The sequence below is a fragment of the Octopus bimaculoides genome, chromosome 8 (genome assembly GCF_046866305.1).
Source record: "Octopus bimaculoides isolate indiv1 chromosome 8, ASM4686630v1, whole genome shotgun sequence".
Classification (NCBI taxonomy): Eukaryota; Metazoa; Mollusca; class Cephalopoda; order Octopoda; family Octopodidae; genus Octopus; species Octopus bimaculoides.
The window spans coordinates 82,358,972-82,376,666 of record NC_142935.1 but is presented as its reverse complement, the minus strand read 5'-3'; positions in this window follow the sequence as shown (position 1 = coordinate 82,376,666).

Here is a 17,695-nt window from a genome sequence, read left to right as displayed (position 1 = left end):
TCCGTGTTCGTCTTGCTCCGATATATATCGTACCTTTAAAACAATTTTATGAGAAGATTTTATCTTACACAATTCCATAGCATTATACCTTCTAACAGTCTGTATGTACATTTAGTATGATACATAGATGGAGATGCACACTCTTATTTATACATATTTATTTACGTGCGCGCGCGTGTGTGTAAGCATATGCTGAGACCCTCTTCGGTCATGACTGACCATGGGATTGCTCCTAGAAAGTTACCCTCCTAGGCACAAGTCCGGGAAAGGTTGTTTTATGGAAGACCAGCAGTCGCCCATGCATACCGGCCTCCCCTCTCCACACCACCAGTGTTATCCAAGGGAAAGGCAAAGACCGATACAGCTTGGCACCTGTGACGTCGCAGCTCATTTCTACAGCTGAGTGAACTGGTGCAACGTGAAATAAAGTGTCTTGCTCAAGAACATAGCACGCAGCCCGGTTCGGGATTGGAACTCACAACCTCACGATCGTAAGCTCGACACTCTAACCACTGAGCCATGCGCCTTCACAAGCATATATATGTGTATATATTTGAGTGTCTGTATATGAAGGAGCGCATATGTATATATGAATATATACATAAATGCCTAAACATGCATGTACGAATCTTTATTATTTATTTAAGCTGACGAAGTGTTCATGTTAAACTGGAAAATTATGATAAAGAGTGGTATATACTATCCCTTATATACTAGGAGAGAAAAGAAAGAAAATGCAAAGAAAGGAAAACCAAGTTCAAAACAAGCGAAATATTTTTGTTGTTAACTCATTTTGTAGCCTTCATGAATCGGAAGATCTTATTCATAGTTGGTGAATTTTAAAAAATAAATTGCATCTCTAAGCTTGATAATCTTTTTTAAGACCTGAAGTCTTCTCATTCACTTCTGCAATTTTTATACTGGAATAAACGATACGATAAGGTTTCTGAACAGTCTTCACGAGAACAGAAATGTGATTCCATACGAACTGTTCGTGACAGAATATATATATAGTTGAATGGAATATAGTCTTTCAAAGTCAGCACAATTTTTATTTACTAACCTTGCTCAGTATCTGTTGTATTTTATACGTCGATAAATCTAAGATAATAGAGAAATAAAGTTTGATAGTGTATCTTTTGATTCTTTCTAGTAGTTTTTCCTCCTTTGATAACAATGCTTTTGCTGACTGATTTAACTTGTAGCACTTATTCGCAACAGCTGCGAATGTTTTATTCCCTTTTCCTACATCAGAGACGACGAATTCCCGTTCAAGTATTTTGCTGGCTGCATGCACGCACCAATAAAAACAAAGCCGAAATACATCTGGTTTCTCGCTGATCGCTGCTGGAACAAATTTTCCTCTCCCACTGATATTCATTGTATTTTTAACATAACATGTACATGAGACATTTTATTTCAGGCCAAATACTATGGTAACCAGTTCATCGACAGTGTAAATACATGAAGTATGATACACAGAAGGATATTTTAATTTAATACTACTTTAATTGCATATACCGGATATATATATATATATATATATATATATATATATATATATATATCCACATAGTTCCGGACTCAGTCCCACTGCGTGGGACCTTGGGCAAGTATCTTCTACTATAACCTCGGCCGACCAAAGCTTTGTGAGTGAATTTGGTGGTGGGAAACTGAAAGAAGCCTGTCGTATATATGTATATATATATATATATATATATATATATATATGTGTGTGTGTGTGTGTGTGTGTGTGTGTGTGTGTGTGTGTATGTGTGTGTGTGTTTATTTATACAATCTATCTATCTATATATATACATATATATATATACGTATATATACACACACACACACACACACATTATACATACATAGATTTATATATATATATATATATATATATATATATATATATATATATATATATATATATATAGAGAGAGAGAGAGAGAGAGAGAGAGAGAGAGTGTGTTAGGTGTGATGTACAGAATTAAATATTGAAAAATAAAGTCGTCAGAATTTTGGAATAACTTCTTTCATTTATTTTATACATATATTAGCGCTTTCGTTCGTCTTTCGAACTTGTCAAATATAATTCTGTGAAAATACAGAGATCTTGCTTATTTATATAAAACAGGTGCTTTTTGGGTTTTGTTTATAACAGAACATTGTTTGCTTTTTGTTGTTTTTTGGGGGGTGAGGCTTTGGAGACAATGGAAGATGTATAAGCAGATAGATAGACAGGCAGATAGAGAGATAGATAGATAGACTGATAGTCAGACAGATAGAGAGATGGATGTGGTAAAAGTGAGAGAGAGAAAGGCCATTGTATTGAAATGGTCTTTTTAAGGAGTGACAAATAAATAAATAAATAAATAAATATATAAATAAATAAGGGTAAAAACTTGTTTACTACTTATTCTATTGTTTTGTGAGGGTTTCTAGGGATGGTAAGAGAAGGAAGAAAAGAAAAAGGAAGAAGAGAGAAGAAAAAATAGAGAATAATAAATAGAAAATATAAATAAAACAAAAAATGTCTTCCTGTTTTTTCTTTGTTTTTTAGTTATTTCCTTTTATATTCTTTGTCGTTTCTTTTTATAGACTTTGGGTCCCTTTTAGAATATATTCCTGTCATACATTCATTTATTTATTTATTTTTTGTAAAGTGTAGTTCTGCATGAGAGTATATTAGTATAATATTTGTAAATTTGAAAAATCAAATTAGTAAAATCAATTAGTAAAAATAACTATATATATCATATCACACATATATACATACAAAACGTATTCCTTGTTTTTCTTTTTTCTCTTTCAAACATTTAACTTCGGGGAAAATTTTTTTATGAAGAGTAGTTCCATATGTATATGTATGTATGTGTGTATATATATATATATATATATGGGAGATTATACAAAAAATAACAACAGACGAGGACAGGTGGTGTAAATAACAAAAGTATATATTAGTATACACATACATACATATACATATACATATACATACATATATAAGCAACTCCCCCAGAGTCTCCCGAATGGGGGGGGGGCGGAGATGAAAGACTCAACAGGACAGATAACAAGGGGTAACGACTAGGAATGTCTTACTGACGCAGAGGCATCCCAATCACCGTTAACTGCAGAAGTAGTGGGAGTGAAATGTCTCTGCGGAAAGATCTGCAAGTATGAAAAAAGGCTCAAGATACAGCAATCCAGGTCAGACTGTGGGAAGGAAGAGCCACAGCTGCAGTTTTCAGTGGTAGCACCTGTTGAAACATTAGTATCTGGGGAGGTATTGGAAGTAAAGTGCCACTGCGGAAAAATCTACAAGAATGAGAAAGGGCTCAAGATACACCAAGCTAGGTCCGTCCGTGGAAAAGAGGGGGCACAGGTGCAGCGCACAGTGGTAACACCTGGTGAAACTGTGTCACCTCAAGTCCTCAGGAGGAACAACCTACCCAATACCACACCAGGGGGCTATTGCCAGCCAACAAATGAACAAATAAAATGTCCAAGATGGATGAAACAAAGAAATGACAACAACTGTACCAAGACCGCGACATGATGTTGGAGTGCACACTGGCAGGAATAGCGGAAGAGAAAGTGAATGCACTTGTAACTATCGCATTCAATTTGGCAAAAGATCGATTTGGAAGAGCGGACAGACCGAAAGGAAACTTAGCCTGAGTTTTGAGGGGAAGATTTTTTCCGTACTGGCCAAAAAGAAGACAGCATATATGATTGAGAATGGGCATATAAACACATCTACCCAGAAAGGTTGAGTTCCGGGTTTCTCAGGATGTCTGGAATACACTGGAATTTCAATCAGTTGACCTGACAGTGGTTTGGTTGAATCTGGAAAATGCATACGGATCAATTCCTCATGCCCTCATATATGCAGCCCTTGACTACTATCAGGTTTTCCCTGCATTATCAGGGGAATCAGCAGTTATTTTGGAGGAATCCAGTTACGTTTCAGAACAACCTATTTTGAAACTTGATGACAAGACCTTGAGTAAGGAATCATAACTGGGTGCACGATTTCCTCCATTCTTTTCTAGGTATGAATATCCTCATATCAACTGCTGATAGAGAAGCCCGTGGACCAACAATGGAATCAGGCAGCTGTAAGCACCCAATAAGGGGATTCATGGATGATATTACGGTAACAACTGAAACCCATGTGGATGCAGAAAGAGTGCTGACTTCACTAGAAAACAGAGGGTTTTGGTAAGAGTTTTAAACCTTTTCTTTTCTATTTGGTATTTTGTTTCAAGATATGCCCTCACACCTTCTTTAGTATGTTTCTATTACCTTTTGGACCACTCTTCTATGCGATTCAGATCTTCACCACAAGGTTTTAATATCGCCTCCGATTCTCCGCTTCCACCATCGCTCCTTCTCTCCACCTACTTTCCTCTCTTTCTTTCCAACCAGTTCACTTAACTAAAACTAAAGAGGATCTAATCAAGTCCCTTGTTTCCGATAGATTTTTTGTTGGAATGTACTTTGGGGTAACCCGTTTCACATTGTCACAGTCGAAGCATCTCAAATTCACTGGTTTGGTCTCTGTTCATGTAACCATTATATCCTGAGTCTTATCATGAGTTCCCTCTGTTCCTCAGTTATATCCTTTGGTAATACAGTATTCGCCACATTACATTGATTAGCCGGCCTTCCTTCTACTACAACTTCACCTTGCCTATTCATTTGCTGACCTACATTATCCTCCTCGAGGTTATCACCACTACAGAAGCTTTTCTTGATTGTCTGAATTTGGGTTTCATTAAGAAAGCCTCTGTTCCGAATCACTCTTATCTGATTCATTAGCCCATTTCCAGTAATCAAGAAGATACTCAGCCGGGCGTGGGAGGTCTGGTATCTTGGACACCCAGGGGAGACTTCCTGTTCATCCCGTTATTTGGGTTGGTATTAGTTACCATTATTGCAACGAATGAGAATGATTTTCTACAGGGTTTTCTCCCCAGGTGTTTATTTGAGATTTTCATGTAATGGATTTCCCCAAATACACACCAGCTCTAACTCTTTCTATCACGCCGAATATATTCTCAGAGTATCCATTTCTCACGTAAAATCTTCTTATACTAAAACGAAAAAATGTGTAATATGAAATTAAAAATGTACCAATTAGTCCAATCTGTTTTAATGTGTAATTATCCTGGAAATATTATGATTCGACATATTTTTGAAGTAGCATGCATGGCTTTCTCTTTTAAAATAAAACATTTTGATATATACATTAGAATGCGCAGATGTGCTTCACAAGGACACAACTTGAATAAAACCCAATTCTGTGCACTATTTATATGTATATATATATATATATATATTGTACAGAAGTCTATCACTTTCTTATTCTGATTCTTTCTAACGTGCAGCAATGGAGTTGTGACTTCACAACATACACACGAAGATGTATGCTGCGTGCGTGTGTGTATGTGTGTATGTGTGTATGTGTATGTGTGAGCGTGTATGTGCGTGCGCGCGGCGCGCACGTGCGTAGTTATCCATATACACATTAGTATATATATTAATGTTTATATTTTGCCTGAGTATATTTGTAGATATGTATGCATATATTGGCATTTGTATGTTTACTGTACGTATGTATGTTTATGTTTTTAGTGTATGTATGTATAAGAACAGTGTGTTTATTTTTAGGCCATTTGATTTATGTAAGTGAATATTTTTATAATACAAACTTACATTTATTTAGTTTTAATTAAACTTATTTTATCATTAATTAATTTATTCTGGTGGTTATATACGTTTTTTCCTTCTAACGACAGTCATTTTTGAAATTTTGATGTTTGATTTAAGGTCTCTTCTTTGATCTCACATAATACGATTTTAAACCTATCATCACTGATTAGGAAAAAGCCGTTAGTCGAGTGGACAAATGGAAAGAAACCAATCTCAAATGTGTATCTGTCAATGTAAATTGTATATTTTATACAAACAAACTTTATTTTGTTCCTTTCTCAATCTAAACTGTTCGCCGAACGGGAACGTGAAACTCTGAGTAGCAGTTTTTTGTGACATTTTTGTGATAAGGTGAGCAAAGGTGTATGTACGCCGCTATATGTATATATAAATATAAAAAAAGGAACAAAAACGCGGGAAAACAACTGGACAGACAGACGATACAAATGTGGTCAGGAAAAACAACAATTAGTGGGATAGGAAAAAAGGACGGGTCATTTGTAGCCTTCTTTCATCAGTCAAGTAACTAGATGTTCTTACAGATCGAAGAGTCTCAGTTACACTTGAAACTGTTCGACCTGGTTGCCCCACAAAAAGTCTAAGCTAAGAGCATTAGATTTTTTTGCAAAAAAGCTAGCGAATGTGTGCGACAACAAAGACAAAAAACGGAGAACATGGTACACAATTACAAATACAAACAACAATATAACAACAGATGTCTTTCGACCGAGGAGGAATCAAATTGAGCTGGCGTGTATAAAGTAAAAGCCTTCAGGCAGGAACATAGGAGATGGACATAAGTGGTCTTGGCAGTCGGCAGTCAGGCGAAGAAAGAAATGCACACACACACACACACATATATATAATAGAGAATGAAGGTAGAATAGGAATACTATACTATACTATAGTCAAGAAGAAAGACAGACAGGTGGATGTAGTGGAGTAGATACATATTAGTCAGTATGTGGAGGTATGCTAGTCGAGAGAGGTTAGAGGTGCATTTAGAGAATGATAGATAAAGAGATGAAGAATAACATATTTCAAATCACCACCAAGGCTGGCCATAGTTAGCAAAAATGGGAGAGAAGTGGGTAGTAATAGTAATAAAGTGGTAGATTATGTTTCTATTCTACCTTCATTCATTCTCTATTCAGAACTGGAACTGGTGTATTATCATCGAATATTCTCATTTGAAGCTGCTATTGGATATTACCTATAACCGTATTTTTCATTTGATCATGGATCTACCTAACGCATTCCTATTTTAATCTGATCCTTCCCTCATTCTCGACAAACTGAAATACACCAATATTCACGAATGGAGATTTTCCATCGCCTTTATATTTCCCTGACTTCTCCTTCCCTGATGAAATCCTTACTCAATATGATGACCCACACGCTTGGCTATTCAGAAGCAGCTGTAAAAGACTTTGTATATCTATATTCCCTATCTAAATTAAATGTCTTTTCTAGTGATGCCAAACTGTTTGCCTTTTCAGTTTTACTTTAATCTTTGTATATGCAGGAGTCTCTCATCGAAGACAACGTATGACCTTTCACCTTTTGCCGAACGACCTGCACGATTGATTTGTTTATAGTGATCCAATGTTCGTACCGCAGTGAACATGCCGGTCCGGCATGGTCGCAGTCTAATGACTGAAACAAGCGAAAGATATATATATATATATATATATATATATATATATATATATATATATATATATATATATATATATTTCTCTCCCCACGTGACCGGTGTTCGGCCAAGCCTGACTTTTCTTTCTTGGTTCGACTACCATCCGTGCAACATCTATATTCCTCTCTGTACCTGTCAAATATTATGTCCCTGCCGTAAGGCTTTACTTCCACACACTCCAGCTTAATTTAATTCGTCCTTAATCGAAAGACACCCGTTGTTAATGTCCTGTTATTTGTATTTCTGTACCATTTCTCCGTTTCTTTTTCCGTCTTTGCTTTCGTATACATTCGCTGCTTTCTCCCAAGGAATCTAGTGCTCTTAACTTAGTTTTTCCTTGGGGCTGGCCAGTTTGGAGCAATCTCGAATATAACCAGCCGAAATTGCAAAAATAATCTGGAACTCGACCGAGGAAAGAAAACTCCGAATGACCCATCCTTGTTTTCTTTGTATCGTCTGTCTGGATGTTTTGTTGTCCCTTTTTTGTATCACCTAAATGTCTGGATGTTTCGCGTTCTTGTCCCATTTTTGTATTTTTTATATATATATATAGATAGATATATAGATATGGATAAATAAACAAATGGAGCTAAACGCACGTATTATTCAAATCTTTTTACTTCTGACATATTTTGAAGAAAACATTGGTATTATTCCAGAAGGAATAAAATGATGTAAACAATGCAATCTTCTCATCAGGGAAAGAAAGAAACCAAACACATCAGTAAGACATTTTAACAGAATTTCTTACTGATGTGTCTTACAAATGTCTTACTGATGTGTTTGGTTTCTTTCTTTTCCTAATGAGAAGATTGCATTGTTTTACATCATTTTATTCCTTCTTCGAAACATATGTCGGAAGTAAAAAGATTTGAATAACACCTGCGTTTAACTCCATCTATTTATTTATCTATGTTAATCGAAAACATTTCACCAAAACCTGAATTAAACCTTTATAAGTAGGCTGTTACATCCTTGGTACTTGTTTGAATTTTTGCTACTCTGATAACTATTAATTTTTTTTCCGTGTTATTTGTACTCATTGAAAAACTACTCATACATTCATATATATATATATATATATATATATATATATATATATATATATATATATATATATATATATATATATATATATATATATACATATATATATACATGCGTAAAATATATAGGGTAGCGAGTTTTATAATGATGTGACACGTGTTATATGTCTCTAAATTATATGTTAATGTTATGGCGCGGTCACTGATGAGAATTTCGCCTAGCAAATTAGTCTTAGTTGCTAAATAAAATTCGAAACATGGGTATGACCGTAAAAAAATAACAAGGTAAAAGTTTTTATTTTTCATTCCCTTCGAAATTGCTCTTAAATGTGGTTTTGATCGTTTTGACTACTTCTTCTAGCATGTAAAGCTGCCTGTTAAAGGTATGCAAGAGGAGGATTGCCAATAAAATCTAGTGACGCTTCAGCTCTCAAGAAGCAACTTCGTTAACTGCCCGGCCTTATTTTTTCATACTTTTAATTCAATACTTAAAAAACGGAAGGACTCTTGAGTGTGTGACTCGAGGATCAGAATCGAAGTTATGTGCCGATAAACACGATGGTAATTCAAAAAGAGCTAAAAGTGTAATCTACAGCAAATCGTCTTATAAATGACGATTTGTAGAAAAAGGAAGTTGGAACCTTTTCTAATGAAAACTCCTTTTTGGCAAGTAAAGACTGGTTTGAAAGGTTTAAGAAGCACATGAATTTGAACAACATAAAAATTAATGTGAAACTGCGAACATTCATGCAGAGGCTGCGGCTAATTATTCAGAACAGTTGAGGAAAATGATTGCTGAAGGGAGCTACACACCAGAGCAAGTATACAATGAAAGGCGGCGAGGTGGCAGAAACGTTAGCACGCCGGGCGAAATGCTTAGTGGTATTTCGTCTGTCTTTACGTTCTGAGTTCAAATTCCACCGAGCTCGACTTAGCCTTTTATCCTTTCGGGGTCGATAAATTAAGTACCAGCTGCGTACTAGGGTCGAGCTAATCGACTGGCCCCTCCCCCCAAATTTCATTCCTTGTGCCTAGAGTAGAAAAGAGTATACAATGTTGATGAAAATGCTCTTTTCTGGAAGTGCATGCCTGATAGAACATTAATTTTTAGAGATGAAAAAGTAAACACCAGGATTTAAAGCTTCTAAAAATTATCTGACACTTCTTTTGGGAGGAAATACTGCTGGTGATATAACACGAAAGCTCCTACTCATGTATCATTCCAAAAATCCGAAGGCTAGTGTTGCACAAAGTTTAATCTACTTCGGATTTGGCGAAGAATATATGAATATATGGATGATTAAAAGCCTTTTCAAAGAGTGATTTTTAAACGTTTTGTTTTTGTCTTGAGGTACAAAGACACAGTGCCAGACATAATACTTTCAACCAAAGATTGCTTCTTTTAGACAATGCTCCAAGCAATGCTGTGAAGTTAGATGAATTTTCTGATAATGAGTGAGTAGAATACATCACCAAGCATACTTCTTTGCTCTAGGTAGACTTTCTACGGACTTCTTAGACAAAAAAAAAAAGAAAAAAAAATTGAAAATAGTAAAGAACAAGTAATACTTTTATATATGAAAATAACAATTTCTAAACATACACGATGCAATAAAGATACAGAAAAAACACAAAAATATTTCAAGAGGAATGAATACGTTAGCGAATTAATAAAAATCCCAATATCGTCAGAATATGTTCTCACAAAAAGAGATAACTACTATGTGAAGGGTGATGGTGCAATGAGAGTTACAAAGAGGACGAAAGACAACATTTACTACCTTATAGTTCATTATACAAACATCAGCTTGAGGGACGAAGAACTTATCCAAAGTTGTTTGTTGTTTATGACGCATCATGTCTATGTACAGCTCAATATAAGAATTGAGTCTATTGTAAATTCCTCTTGTAATTTTTGTTACTTTCACAATTAGGATCATTATCACCAAAAACCTGCAGACCTTCCTCTATGAGGGCCAACTCTTTAGCAATAATTTTTGTAGCCAATTTAAGTGGTGGTCTTGGAACTTCTGTTGTCTCATTTGTATCCTCAACTTGTTCTTTTTCTAAGAGCATCAGATCCTCGCTCCGGGACACTAGCAACATCATCATCTACGACTTCAAATCCTGTATCCTTTGCAAGTGTCACGATGTCTCTGCGAATCTGATGTAGACTTTCAGCTTAAGGAAAACTTGTAATGTTACGGATCCAGTCTGATCATATACTTTTCCAAGCACTAGTCAAAGTTGAAGATGTCACTTCATCCAATTACTCAGCTATATTATCTACAGCGTCTTTTATGTTGAATTTCTTCCAGAAAGCTCTAGCTGTAGGTTTATCCACCCAGTCATTTGCTTTTATAAATTATTTGAAAGTTCTTATATAATATTACTGAGCGTACTCTTACGATATAGGGATTTTTAATTAATTCTCTTGAAATGTTTTTTTTTTTTTTTCTGTATCTTTATTGCATCGTGTATGTTTAGAAATTGTTATTTTCATATATAAAGGTAATCGTATTGTTTCTTATGTATTGTTTTCAAATGCTTCTATTTTTTCCTTAGTTCGTAGAAAGGCAATCTCACTTCATAACATGAAACTCAATGAGAAAATTAATTTCACGTTACGGCAGATTTTCAGGAACGCAATACTTCCGTAAAGCGAGGGATTTATATATATATATATATATACACACACACACACAAATACGTATATTAATATATATATATATATATATATATATATATATATATATATATATATATATATATATATATATATATATATATACATATATATATATATATACATACATAATATATACATACATACATACATACATACATACATATATATATATATATCTATCTATATATATATATATATATATACACATACATAATATATAATACATACATACATACATATATATATATATATATATATATGTGTGTGTGTGTGTGTGTGTGTGTGTGTATGCAGAAAGAGAGAGGTGTAAATAGACATACTGTATTCAAAAGATAGGAATTTTAGATTCGTTATCTGCACATTATAAAAATTGCCCAAAGAAACAAAGATTTTTAGCAGTTATGCAATTAATACTTGCATTAAGTATCATTATTTGTAGTACTGTTCATAGTGGGATAACAAAAGTTAGCTACTGTGTCGGGAGATACTTTCAGTCTTTTTATAACATTTCTTTGTTTCACAATCACTTTGGTAATTTATGATTTTCGATCAATCTTTTAATGTTTTTTAATGTTTTAAATCTGGTGTTGTTTCTTTGCTGCACTTAAATACTATATTGCAGTTTACAAATTCGATAAATAAGGTAAATTGTATTCAGTAGCTCAGATTAATGGACAGCTATATATAAACATATCAGCACTTCTATCCAAACGTTGAAGCTACGATGTTAGAGGTCTCTTAAAATATTTGCAATTGAAAACAATAATACCCAGTTGAAAGCCAATGCATTTGAGATCATTCTTGCACAAGAAAAAAAAAAAAAAAAAAATCCAAAGTCACGCTTGTTTATCACTGCTATCTTGTTAAGAGGAAGTTATCGCCTCCAACATAATTTTCTCATCATGTACTGGCTATTACTTTATCTACTATATAAAGCCTACTATTTCTCCTACATATGTGGGAATGATGGTTTTAAGCAGGATATTTTTGCAGAAGTGCGAGTGATGCATTGCAAGTGATTATGAACATAGAACGCATATATTTTGCTTTTGCCCTCATTTCAAATATTTGAACCAATACTATCAGGTCAACAGCGCTTAATAGACAGACAGCTTTATGAAGATGAACTCTGTATATTTCTTGCCAGAGATTGGCATGAAGCCAGTATGCAGGCTAAATTAGATTAGTGGTGTCTCCTTCAGTGAATCACCCTGCAAATGAACATATTTTGGTTCACAGCTAGAATTTATTAATTCTACAAATATTCAAACACAGCAAAATGAAACACATTGTTTTTATTGTAATCGTTTGTCTTCAATCAATTTAGAATGATCAACTTGTACTTTTTTCTTCATTTCTAGCTGTCGCAAATAGATGACATTTGAAATATGGTAGACCTAGTATTTTTCCAACTTGAATGGTAATCTACAAATTTACCACAAGCATTCTACAATAGAAGTTTTGTATCTCACTAAGCACAAATACCTTGTATTTTGGTGGAGAAGCCTATATAATAGAAATATAATATTGAGACATCTTCAACTTTTCTAATGGTATCCTCAGCATAATCGATATGGAATGATTTTAAATGGAGAATTAATCTGCATCTCTGACTCAACTTGTCGGAAGTTTAGTTCCTATTGTAAGGATTTTACTGCCTTTTTCGTGATGAGACACACGTTAAATGTATTATTTCAATCTTCTTAGTGTAAAAAACAAACAAAAAAAGATATTTTAAAGAAATTTCTTTCCTTGTGATGAATATATATTTTGTTGCATAGAATAATAATTTTCTAGTGAAAGTCCTTTTTCAACCACATTTTACTTGTATTGAAAAATTAAACAGTGCAGATTTTTGGTGTTGTACCTTAAGAAATAGTAAGGATACTATATTCTATTGGAGAAGCTTATTTTCTTTCTATTATTTCACGAATAAAAGTGGTATTTCTTCAAGTCTCAAAAATAAAGAATAAAAGCGATAATTCGCACGAATACCGTAAGTAATAATTTGTTATTCAGTTATATTACATTATGTATAATATCGAGATAGCAAAATACTTACATCTGGGAATAAGAGAATCAGCACGATTACCAGATGAAAATTGATATAAAGTTAACTTTGTTCAGTTCAACATTTTGACACACTAAATAACAATAGCAACAACAACAACAACAACAACAACAACAACAATAATAATAATAATAATAATAATAATAATAATAATAATAATAATAATAATAATAATCCTCTCAGCTATAGGCACAAGGCGTGGAATTCTTGGCGAGGAGTTAGTGAATTACATCAACCACAGCGTTCGACTGGTATTTGAATTTAAACTCAGAAGGTTTAAACAGACGAAATGCCGCTAAGAACTGCACTGCGTGCTAATGTTTCTGCCAACTTTCTGCCTTCATAATAATAATAATGATAATAATAATAATAATAATAATAATAATAATAATAATAATAATAATAATAATAATAATAATAATAATGGCCTGAAATTTCGGAGGGGAGGGTAGTCTATTTTATCGACCTCAGTGTTTCACTGATTTATCAATCCCGAAAGCCCGGCGTGCTAACTGTTCTGCAAGCTCGCCGCCTTAATAACAACAACAACAACAACAACAATAATAATAATAATAATAATAATAATAATAATAATAATAATAATAATAATAATAATAATAATAATAATGGTTTAAAATTTTGCAACAAGGGCAGCAATTTGCAGCGCGGGTATGAATTGATTATATCGACCCCAGTGTTCAACTGGCACTTGTTTTATCAACCCCGAAAGGATGAAATGCAAAGTCTACCTCAGCGGAATTTGAACAGGGAGCGTAACGACAGGCGAAATACCGCTATTTCGTGCAGTGCACTAACGATTCTGCCATCTCATTGCCTTAATAATAATAATAATAATAATAATAATAATGATAATAATGATGGTGATGATGATGATGAGAAGAAGAATAGTCTACTTATTTACATGTCTTAGTGAATGTTATCATTCGAGATGTCATACTTATGACGTTATGCTTTTGGTGTTTATATATTAAGTAGGAAACAAAATAAAGAGAAAGTAAACACCCAGTTGCTCTAATCGCATGTACATCGTCGAAATAACTCTGTCCTGTTATTTTATGTGCAGCACAATGTTAGAAACAAAACAAACGTGATTATCAAAGAATTCTGAGAAAGTGCACAGATAAACATTATTTTCGTGTTCTGTAGACACGGTAAATGCACAGATAGAAACGCACAGATAGGAAAAAATACATATATATATACGACCCGCCATATCCACTGCCACCTCCAGCACTATCATCTTTTCAATGTCCAAAAAGACAACAACAAAAAACTAGAACCAAAAAACTAACAAAGCAATGGAACAATTGTCATAGAAAGAACAACAACAACAAAAAGAACGAAATGTTTATCTGATGTATTCCTGTATTTTTAATATCAGCTGATAAATCAATAGCACTAGTTTTGTAAATTACCAAGTCTTTTTATTTTCTAAATTCAACACCGAGTTCTTCGGAAAGAATCCTTCTCAGCAACTAATAATCCACGTTTCACACAGCCCGACAGAAAAAAAAAAAAATAGAAAACACTTCAAGAAGAAAAAAAAAAAAACAAACAAAACATTGAATAATCTCTTTATCTCTTCTGTTTGTCGAATTGAGCAGCTCCATTGAGGATGTTGGTTGGTTTTTGATGTTGTGTAACAAGAGACGTTCATTCATTATTGAAAGTAAATCAGGATGTACTTGACATGTTGACTACTAAAATGTTTTAGTTGCAGCTCACCGAATAACTTATTTTCCTTTCTCTTTTTATCCTTGTTTTGTCTTTCTGTCTTTCTACTTTTCTCTATCACAGAGGGAGGAGTGTTCGTGTGTATGCGTAGCTGCATGACTACGTGTGTGTGCATATGTGTCACCGTGCATATGTATATATGTATATATATATATATATATATATATATATATTTATATATATATATATATATATATATATATATTTATATATATATATATATATATATATATATATATATATATATATATATATATATATATATATATATATATATATATATATATATATATATATATATATATATATATATAAATATATATATATATGAATACACACACATATATGGTTGTCATATTTAATTGCATTATTATTATCATTATTATTATAAATTATTATTATTATTATTATTATTATTATTATTATTATTATTATTATTATTATTATTATTATTATAAGCAGAGGGTCTTCTTGAATCGGAACTCTGAGTTTCATGTTACCGATTATTCAAGCGACTGGATTAGAGAAGAAGCGTGACAATATTTAAGCCAAAATATTTGTAAATACCTTGAAATATGAGATCTTGTTGATTGCTGAAAACCATTTGAAAATGTCTCACATTATTCTATTCAGCCGTCATACGCACAATACGTGATATATTTATCTCATTACAAGCAAAAACATATGACATTGCGTATAATATATGCCTTGAGTATAATATGAGTAAAATACTCGAAAGAATGTGGTTATTATTAAAGAAGTTGCCATATTGAAACAATATAATGCTTTTTTTATCTCATTATATGACCATCTTTCAGGTTATCATAAATTAGTCGGAAGTATTTTATCAACTAGTAACTGAAAATTCCTCAATAAATACTGATGGAAATGTTTTGTATGAAGTAGTTTTGGTTTTATGTTCAGAATCGGAAAAAGCTTTAACATTATGTTACACATTTGAGAGTGAAAGATTATGCCTTTTGAGTTTTTAATGTACGAGAACAAACGTTCTATCATGATCAGTTTTATAATAGTTGCTCTAATATAGAATAATCACCCCTTTATTTTAATGGCTTCAAAAGATGTGGTTTTTGTGCCTTAGAGAAGTATAACATTCAGTTACAACTGTTTGTAAATTTTAATAGATATCAGAATTAATGAATTCTTCCATTTTTTTTCTGTATTTATTGGGAACTTTCTGTTATTAATTGTCTAAAACAGTATATTTCCTGCATAATGGATTTGCCATAATTTGAAAGTTTATCATATATTAAAAGAAAACAGTTATTTTCAGCACAAAAAATTGATGGAAAATAACTATTTTTCTTGGTATAAGGTTATCATGTGATTTTGCTATATATAATGTGTGTGTGACTAGTATGTGGAGCATTTCCCAAAGGATCTTCAGCAACCAATCGTATCATATTCCAATGAATTTACAACAGTTTTTAGGAAATTTATTGTCACGCTGCTTCTCTACTGCAATCGTTTGAATTAATTGGCAACGTTAAATTCAAAGTTACGATTCAATAAGCACCAGCTTCAATAATAATAAAAAAAGAAAACTCGCTCTACTTGTTCTATGTTATATACATAATTTCTCATTAGTCTCTCTCTCGCCCACATATTCTTTCTCGCTCACTCTCCTGCCTGTCACCCCTACACACACACACACACATACACATATATACACGTGCATACATATATTAATATATATATATATATATATATATATATATATATATATATATATATATATATATATATATATATATATATATATATATATATATATATATATATATATATATATATATATATATATATACATATATATATATATATATATATACATATACTCAAACACGCACACACACATACATGCACACAAATTCATATATAGCATGGCGTTTAATAATGATCTATACGAGTTACTATGAGCATTTTATTATATGGTCGTGTATATGTATTTTATGCATGTGCATGTAAAGGTCTAGACACTTTCAAACATGCAGCCACACTCGCACACTCACTCACGCACACGCATGCTTACGTACACACACACACGCCTGAATACATACACTTACATACACACTGTCGCTTCTTTTGCAGTTATATTTTTCAACAGTAATGACGACGAGCAAACATTGGCTCTTTTTATGTCTATACTGCAAGCCGTATGAAGCAATGATTAGGGAGGGGTTCATTAGGAGTATGTTTCAGGCGAGAAACACAAACCGCTTTATCCAATCTTGTAATTTTTAGCCTTTAACATTTTTTTTTTATCTGCAACTTGATTTGATTTGCGTCCACAAGGACCACTGTTTGGGATGGAGTTGTTTTGACCTCATGATATAAAGACTTCTTTTTAAGAGCATTTATATTCATTTTGATTGTCCTGAGCTACTGAGAAAGACATCGTTCAAAGCAAATTTAGTTTAAGTCTTAATTTGTAGAATTTCTCCAGTTTTCATTTGCCAAAGAAGAGATGAATATACAATGTATATTGTACTTACGCAACAAGTAGTTCCGGTTTATTGCAATAATTTTTATCATTGTATTAATTGCTTTAAAAGCACTTTTCCATGATCCTTTTTTTTTTCGCTGATTTAGTTTCTCATTTCTGTTTCTTTGTTTAGTAGTGGAACTTTAGATATGAGAGACCAAATTGCACAATCTACGATGAAATAAAAAACAAAAAACAAAACAACTTTGTG